Source organism: Xenopus laevis, chromosome 2S, assembly GCF_017654675.1.
Source record: "Xenopus laevis strain J_2021 chromosome 2S, Xenopus_laevis_v10.1, whole genome shotgun sequence".
NCBI classification, from domain to species: Eukaryota; Metazoa; Chordata; class Amphibia; order Anura; family Pipidae; genus Xenopus; species Xenopus laevis.
The window spans coordinates 69,673,803-69,683,360 of record NC_054374.1 but is presented as its reverse complement, the minus strand read 5'-3'; positions in this window follow the sequence as shown (position 1 = coordinate 69,683,360).

Here is a 9,558-nt window from a genome sequence, read left to right as displayed (position 1 = left end):
CAGCAGGTGCAAGTTGAGTGGGTCTCTTAATAGACCCTTATTGTCCTTATCAAAACTTAGCAAGATCAAAGGGGCATTATCCACTGACAAATCGTGGTTAGTTATTTCTTTTATTACTTTGAGGATTTTACCCCAATAATCTTGCAGTTCGTTACACTTGCACCATATGTGTTTATGTGTCCCCTTCTCCTTACCGCATCTCCAGCAAAGGTCTGTTTGTGTAGGAAACATCTTATTCAACCTAGTTGGAGTAAGATGCCATCTAGAGACTATTTTAAAGTTCATTTCCTTCACTCTTACGGCTTTAGATGATTTATGAGCTTGTAACACAATCTTTTTCCACATTTCAGGGGGGATCTCAATACCCAAGTCCTTTTCCCATTCGCTGAGTGCTGTATCTTTGCCCAGTGAGATATTTGATATTAGAAGCTTGTATGTGTTACTTTATTGGGGGCCTCTTTACTTTCCATTGATAGTTCCCATTTAGTCAATTCCCTGTCCCATTCTTCCTCTCTATATTTATAAAAGTAGTTTTGCAATTGGCAATAGTTGGCAATAGTTCCATATGTCCCTAGCCTGTTTCCCCCATTTCTTCTGAATTTCAGTTAAAGGAACCAATTTGTTTTTTTCCAAGAAATCGCTAATTCTCGTTGTTCTCCCCTCAAAGGTCCGCCAATTCCCAAATGCACCCCTCTCCAGGCTAGGTAGGAAAGAAATATTATTTGTCAAGGATTGTAATATAAACGGCCTTCTAGTCAGCTTTAACCTAATTCTATTGCCATACCAGATCTTGAGTGTAGTAGATATTAAAGGGTGGGCTTTCACCTTGTTTGGTATGTCTTTTGGCTCGCACCATAGATAATTTGACAGAGGTAACCCTGCCCATTGATTTTCTATCTCTGCCCACTCTTTCTTCCCTTCTTCTCTTGCCCATTGTTTAATACGAGTTAGGTGAGTTGAAATATAAAATAACCAGGGATCTGGAACAGCTAACCCCCCTCGATGTAGTGGTAGAATTAGTTGTTTATATTGAATCCTAGCTTGTTTGCCCTTCCAAATGAATTTTATAAATATGGATTTGATTTTTTTAAAAAAGGCAGCTGGTAGACTAATTGGGAGAGCTTGTAGGTAGTAGTTCAATTTGGGCATCAAGAACATTTTCAGAGCTTGTACTCTTCCCATCCATGATAGGTTTGTTTTATTCCATTTATTAACCTTATTCTGTAGTGATAACATTAGGGGGGCAAAATTGCTATTATATAAGTCAGACACATTTGGAGATATTTTAACACCCAAATATTTGATACTGCCATTTGCTTTTTTAAAAGGAAAGTTTTCTGTTAAACTTTCCATCATGCTTTCTGGGGTATTAACATTCAAAATATTCGATTTTGTGAGGTTCACCTTAAAGTTTGATAGGGTTCCAAAGTGTTCTAAAAGTGATAAGAGGCTAGGTAGGGAACACATCGGATTTGAGACAAAGATTAACATGTCGTCCGCGAATGCTATTGTCTTGTATTCTTTCTTTTCATACCTCATACCCTCTATCTTTGCCTCCAGTCTGATATGTGAGAGAAGAGTCTCAATTACCAGAACAAATAGCAAAGGAGATAGCGGGCAGCCTTGCCTGGTTCCATTACAGATATGAATTGGTTCGGACAGTTTACCATTCACTTTGACTCTAGCGTATGGGTCTTTATATAAAGCAAGGATGCGATTTATTGTAATCTCCCCTATTCCAAATCCCCTCAATACTTTTTCCAAATATAGCCACCCCACTCTGTCGAATGCTTTTTCAGCATCAGTTGTAAGAATTATAGTTGGAGTATCTACTTTGTGCCCGTTCTTTTGCCCAATTCTCAATAAAGATAGAATTTTATAAATATTGTCTTTTCCCTCCCTTTTAGGTATAAACCCGGCCTGGTCTTCGTGTATTAAGTCTGGTAAGTATTTTTTCAATCTATTTGCTATTATTTTAGCGTATATCTTTAAATCTATGTTTATTAGGGAGATTGGTCTGTAACTTTCACAAAGCTGGGGGTCTTTCCCCTCTTTTGGGATAATTGTAATGTTAGCTTCTTTTGCCTGTTTATGAAACCCACAAACTCCGTTGATTGTGTTATAGTATGAACACAGCAGGGGTATTAATTCTATTTTATACGTTTTATAGTACAGTGCGCTGAAACCATCTGGTCCAGGACTCTTTTCCACTGCCAATGAGTCTATGGTGTCGCTTATTTCCTGTGGTGTGAAAGGTAAGTCTAGTGTATTTCTCTCCTTTGCATCAAGAGATGGTAAGTGCGCTTCCTCTATAAATTTATCTATTTCCTTCGATTTGTCGTTATAGTCCTCCCCTCCCTGTAGTCTATACAATGTTTGATAGTATTGCTGAAATATTTTAACGATGCTTTTTGTATCATAATAAGACTTTTGGTCCTTGCCTTTTATTGCTGTGATATGAGTTATACTATTCATTTTTTTTAACTTCTGAGCGAAGTATTTGTTACATTTATCTCCCAATTCGTAACCTTTTTGTTTGCTGTTCATATATGCTTTATATGTACCCTGATCTAATATTGCTTTCAATTGAATTCTTTTCTTTTCCAGTAGCTCTAATGTATCTTCTGTTATTCTTATCTTATGTGTCTGCTCCAAATACGAGATCTCTTTAAGTAGATTGTTAATGTGTTTCTCTTTTTCTTTCTTTAGGTTGCTACCAAGAGCTATCAACTGTCCTCTAAGCACACATTTTTTGGTTTCCCACAGTGTCGCCAGCCCAACCTCTGGTCCTGAATTTTCTTTTAATATTTGTTGCAACATTATCCTTATTTTACCCTTTGTATCTTTGTTATGTAACAATAAATCGTTGAACCTCCATGTGTAGTCTTTATCAGTTATTTGAGGTATGTTCAGCTTTAGCAAAATTGGATAGTGGTCTGAAAACAGGTTTGTTATGATTTTAGCCTCCGTGACCCAGTGGAGCCCCCTTTGGGAGACAAATATATAATCTATCCGCGTGTAAACCCTGTACTTTTTTGAAAAGTGTGTGTAGTCCTTATCTTTAGGGTGTTGGACTCTCCACGTATCAACCAAACATATCTCTTCCAATTCTTTTTTTAGGCTTTTTATCCCCCCTTATCCCCCCTGGGATATATGGCTTTTCCCATTGGAGGAGTCCATTAATGGGTTAAACACCAGGTTAAGATCCCCTCCCATTATTACTGTCCCTTCTTTAAAATTATTTAAATCTTCTAAAAACTTCTTTAAAAAGTTTACCTGTGCTGTGTTAGGCACATACACGTTGGCTATCGTGAGTTTGGCGGCCCCTAGATTGCCCTTTATTATGATATATCTGCCCTCCTTGTCTGTTTTCCTCTCTTGAATTACAAGTGGTAAATCTTTATGGATCATTGTCAAAACCCCTGTTGCTTTTTTCTCGGGATTGTTGCTGTAGTAAACCTGTGTGTAATATTTATCCATTATCCTTGGGGTATGTCCCTCCTTGAAGTGTGTTTCTTGCAACAATATTATGTGTGCTTGGAGTTTTTTGCACATATTAAGAATTTGACTTCTCTTAACCGGTTCATTCAACCCATTTACATTATAACATACAATTGAGCACATTCCCTTTCGGAGTACTTTGTTATGTCCTGTACCCTAATATTTTTTCCCTCTTGTCCTGTATCATCAACTCTGAAAAAATTGTAATCCATCAGGAAAAAAAAGTTAAGCTTGGGGCCCCATACAGAAAAAACAAGAAATAGAATGTAAGAAAAACACATAAAAAAGTTAAGAAAAGTAAGAAATCCCACTTGCATGGTGGGAGATCGATATGCCGCCTCAGACTTATAGAGGAGATATCCTCTTGCTGTTCCCCGAGGGCGACAGGGTGCGCCTAGGCGCAATTATGTGGGGATTAATAGCTGCAATTAAGCTGTCTCCTTCCAGAGAAAGCCAAGATCTTATTCCACTTAAACCTAAACCTAGATGGGTTGCTTGCCAGAGCTTTGCCTTTTACTTCCCTTTTTTTTTTTTTCTTTTTTTTTATCTTATTGCTAAACTGCCTCGCTGCTACCTTCCCCCCTCCTGAGAAAAAGAAGTACACAAAAGACTTTTAAAACCTTACATTGCATATCGGTATTGCCCTTAAACATTTCCTTGAAGTCCTTAACTCTTGGGGGCATCTCAGGCGAGTACAGCGAATAGCGGCCTTCCAGGGTTTTTGGTGATAACTATGTCCGTGTCCCCCTCCGTCCCCCCCCTGTGTTTGTTCCCTTTAATATATAGAATCTATGTGACCATTAACCTTCCTCACACTAGACTAGTGTGGTTTGTCCTGTGAATTAATTTTGCCCATGCTATGTTACTTCACTCACCTAAATAACCATGTGTTGGTATAGTGAACTTATTTACTCCGACCCTCTTTGTGTATCTGTTATGTGCCCGACCTTTTTATACTTGTGTTGTATTTTAAGTTACTTGTCTGACCCCTCAGTGTTCCCCCTATGAATATTCCTCCTTCTCATGCTCTTCCCTGTGTCCATACCGCAGTGGCCCCCTAAATATAACATGCAGTGATAATTCCCCTGGAGGGCTTGCCCATTCACCCATCCGCCTGGTTGATCTACTCCCCCTCCCTTTATTGTGTATTAATAGGAATTTTGTTTGTGAGCGGAAAGGAAGAAAACAGCAGCAATATACAAATCTTCCCTTGTATCATTTCATTGCCACCCCTCCCCCTCAATGCATGTATAAACCCCCATATTACATAAAGTTCAGTTTAAATCCATTTAGACTCACAGTCTCTGAAAGACAGTCATATTTACCCATCCTGTAGGGCGGACCCTCTAGCATCTTTTGCTTGACTTCTCGGAACTCTCACTTAATTCTCTGGGGGTCGGGGTACTTGAAATCTTTTTAGTTGTTTCTTGCCATATTCCCTGTTGTAACGGGCCCCAATCGATTTCACACGGTTCTTCTGTTTTCCAACCTGGTAAGTCCAAGTCCGGTAACTTCATCTTCTTCAAAAATCTCTCTGTGTCCTTTGGGAAACGAATCGTTGCTTGCTGTCCTTCCCTGCTCGCGCTTAGAGAAAAGGGGAAACCCCATCTATACTGTATATCCCTTTCCTTAAGGGCTGTTGTCACTGGCTTCAGTAATCTGCGTTTGTTTAATGTGCTCCATGAGATGTCTTGGAAGAGTTTCAATGAGGAGTTCTCAAAGTTGATTGTGCCCCTCTCCCTTGCCTTCTTTAGTATCTCTTCCTTAAGTGTAAAGCTTTTGCTATAACAAACAATGTCTCTGGTTGCATTTAATGGTGCTGTCTTCGATTTCTGTACCCTATGGGCTCTCTCAATGTCCCTTTCTTGCACCAGTTTTCCTTCCAAAATATCTGTGAACAGTTTACTTAAAACTTCTTTCATTTCCTCTTCTTTGTCCTGTTCTTTCATTCCTCTTACTCTTATATTGTTTCTCCTTCCTCTATTTTCTTGATCTTCCATTTGTCGCTGTAAGTCCTCTAACCAAGAGTTGTGTGATAACACCGTCTTATGTATTGTTTTCTGGTTTATAATTATCTTACTTTGTAGTTTTTCAACCTCCTCCGTTCTATTTGCCAAGGTTTCGAAGTCCTTCTTCAGGTCCTTTAGTTCTTCCTTTATTGTGGAGGTTACTTCCTGCAGCATTAATCTTATATCGACTTTAGAAGGCAGTCTAGTCAGGTACGCGGCTATATCAGTTTCCCCCTCGCTTTCACTTTCATGTTCAGAGGATTCCTGCAATGTGTCGACAGATTCTTCTAGCTGAGCTTTTACAGGTGTCTTTCTCCTTTGTGTCCCTGCTACTTTCCCTTTTATGAACATTGGGGCTACTTCCACTTGCCCAGGAGTTTGTTGTTTTTCTGTAACTTTCACCTTTTCTCCTTTGGCTTTATGTAGTTTCCCCATCCTCCTTTCCTCTATTGGTTTCTTGCTGTTGCCCCCCTACAGTTTGTTTGTGCCTTTATAACAGGGCCTTCTTCACCTTTGAGGAGGTTGGTTTTGAATGCCCTTTAGGTATCTTCCCTCTCCCCCCTCCTTGCCCAAAGAATATCTTACAGACAGGAAGTGAGGGCTATAATTGCTTCTCCAAATAGTAGTGGGGGTCAAGTGTTCCAATACAGTGATTATTGGCAGTATTTCAAATGGCTGCTGGTTAGAGCATACAGTCAATGGTGGATTATAATACAGTCCTTCTTATAGACAAACCCCACTTTATATCGATATAAGTTCTGGTTAAACTTTAGAAGTAAAAGCGGGTTGTGTGCAGAGAGAATGCTGAATAGTGTACTGATGTAGGACGAGGTGTTTGCGCATACAGTCAATGGTGGATAATAATACGGTGCTTCTTACCGGCAAACCCTTCTTTATTTCAATATGAGTTATGGTTGTACTTTAGAATTGGAGGCGGGTTGTATGCAGAGAGAGAGCTGAATAGTGTGCAGGTGTAGGACGAGATATTTGCAGGCGAGTACGGCGTGCAAGACACAATATATGCAGAGAATTGTGGTCTGTACCCTGCTTTTAAGCAGGAGGCCCGCATTCATATCTTTCTCGACCCGCTTGCTCAGTCTTGAAGGGCCTTGAACGCCTATTACACTTGCCTTCCCACCGCCTTCCCTCAATCTTCTCTGCCAGTATATATTGGGACCTGCGATGCCGGCTATCTGGCCCCCTGTGATCCTTCTTCCCCCGCTTACTTGGCTTTTTAGCGTATGAGTGCCGCCTGAGGGAATGCCGCCTGTGGAAGCCCTGCTTACTTGCTTACTTGGTTCGTAGGCATACGGGAGCCGCGTGAGGAAGCCGCCCCCTCTTCAGCGTACAGCCCGGTAGTGAGAACGCTCCTCTCCCGGCCCTCTCTCCTCCCTTCTCCTTCTCCTGTCACTGTGTACAGAGCCTCGCACGGTTCTCCTCTTCCCCCTCTCGCGGGATCTCACAGGGCTCACCGCGGCGCCAGGACTCCAAGGAGCACTTGCCTCCTCACGCTGCCTTGTCCGTTCCTCTCGCCAGGACCCACTGATCCACAGCCTGCCTCCACGTCACCTCCTCGGTTCACTCCAGGTAAAACTTTTTATCTAAGGAGCTCAATTCGGCTATCGGAAAGCTCTAGCCCTGGCTTGCTCCCATCGTGTTTTAGGTGCGTGCAGCCATCTTGCTGACGTCACACCCCTCCCCCTTGTTGGAATCTTAGTCTGTTGAAGAGCATATGTTGGGGTTGTTGTCCCTTTCCACAATATACTGTGGATTGATGCAATTTGTGTGTTGTATAGTAGAAGGAGAAATTTAAAAACCTAGAAGTCCCCTGGTGACTATATTATTTCAGACTTTGTTGCTGCTGAACACCTAAGCACACTTTGGATATAACTTTGAGTAGGCAGGAACAGACTGTCGTTTGATAGCCAGCGTCAATCTCCCATGTGTGTGTGCTTTATGATGTGGATAACAATGGCTGTCTCCTTTATATTGGGCATGAATAAATCTGAATAGGGATGGGGGAATGTTTTCTCCGAGTTTTGACGTGGAAATGATGCTCATACACTCCGCTGGGAGAAAAAAATGTACGCAAATCAAAAAAATGTACAGTGCTTCAAACAAAAATATTGACACCCATAGACAATGCATTTTGGCAAATTTTCGCAGACTGTGAATTTTTTCGAAACAGGCCAGATTCGCCCATTTGAAGTGAGAACTATTCAGCTCAGGTATTATTAAGCATTTAAAGTTTTATTGAGGACACAATTATGTATGGATGTATAATCGTATATATATATATATATATATATATATATATATATATATATATATATATATATATATATATATACTGTACATATAGACATACACATAATGCTGGGGTCAGGATTTAATTTCCCTTCCCAAACTGAAGTACCAAGCCTTCCAGTGGGAACTGCTACTGTTGTCCTTTGTCCTGCTGACATTGATAAAGGTAAATGAGAGTGAATATGAAACTAGAGCTGTGGCATCCTGCAGAACCATACTACTTTATTTCTATTTGGACATCTCTGAAAGTTAATTTCCTTAAGGGCTGTCGCCAGATACCATAGACTATGCATTCTACTTAAAATTAAGTTTTTATCTGCAGAGTCAATACATGTAAAATAGCCGTGAATGTTTTCTTTTGTTACCTTTTGATTCCATTTAAGATCTCAAATGTCATAATCTGAATATCTACACACACACAATATGTTAGGGCCAGCCAACAGACTTATATATCAGCTTGAGGAGAGTTTAAGGTAAGGTTACTGATTCCTACTAATGCGTTCTTTCCCCTAGTATATGAAACCACATTTATTTTAGGGCACCTAAAATCTGAATAGGGTACATCTTCAGCACTACCTATGAATCTGACTGTACTACATATATTGCTTCTCTATTAAGAAGAACCTTACTAAAGTCTGCATAATATTGCAGTTCCCAATCAGCCCCACTGACTACATCAATTCCTTGTGTTCCACTGCATCACTTCCCCATCTGTGGTCCAGAGCCCTGATATCAGGTCAAGTTCCCAGAAAGCCCTTAGCAATGAAAAAAGTACATGATAACATATTTCTCAAGAGATAAATAAGGGGATTATTTATTAAAGTCGTATTTTTTCTGGTCAGACTTTTAAAGGGGAAAACACAAAGTCAATGGCAGATGTCCCGTTGATATCCTGATCTGTACTGGGTTTTGTTCAATAATCCAAAATTTTCGTGGTTTTCAGGCGTCAAATCCAAAAAGAATTCTGTTTTCAGAGACAAATCCAAAAAATGTGTATGATTTGTATTTTTCACAATTTTATCAAGTTTTTTCACACACAAGAAGTTTTCTGAGAAATGTATTGATAAATAGGGGGGGAAGTCAGAGCGGATTTGGTCGGAGTGGTTTTCAGAAGATGTAGAACTTTTCGGATTTTGATAAATAACTTACTGTAGCCTTAGAGTATAATACAATGTTAAGAGTATAATATATTGTTACACAGAGTTTTTGTATACAGTACATCTTATGTAACAAATTATTATAGGGCAGTATACATCTTTTTCAGCCTGCCTTTAAGGAAGTGATGCCAATTAATGTGCATCTTCTATCAGGTTGAGTATCAGTAGGACCCTGATGAATAAGTTATCAAGGTGCTAAATTAAGGTGGAATAAAGTGAGGGAAGTTTATGCTTGGGTTTTAACTAGGGTTGCCACCTGGCCGGTATTTTACCGGCCTGATCGATAAAAATGATGCTTGACCCCAATGTTATTAATAGGGAAATAGGTGGCAACCATAGTTTTAACCCTAACATTAAGATACATTATCTTTAGAGCTTAACACAATAGTGTGATTCTTATGAGTTATTTCCTTTATACTCTGTACTGGCTGTGTGACCAGAAGTATAAATACTCCCTTCTGTTTACTTCTTGCAGAAATCTCCCAGGTATCAAAAGGTTTGAAACCTAAGCCAGAAGGTAGGACCAAAAGGTGTTCTGAAAACATGGATGTGTTTATTACCGTTGATCCAAACTGTATTGTGGA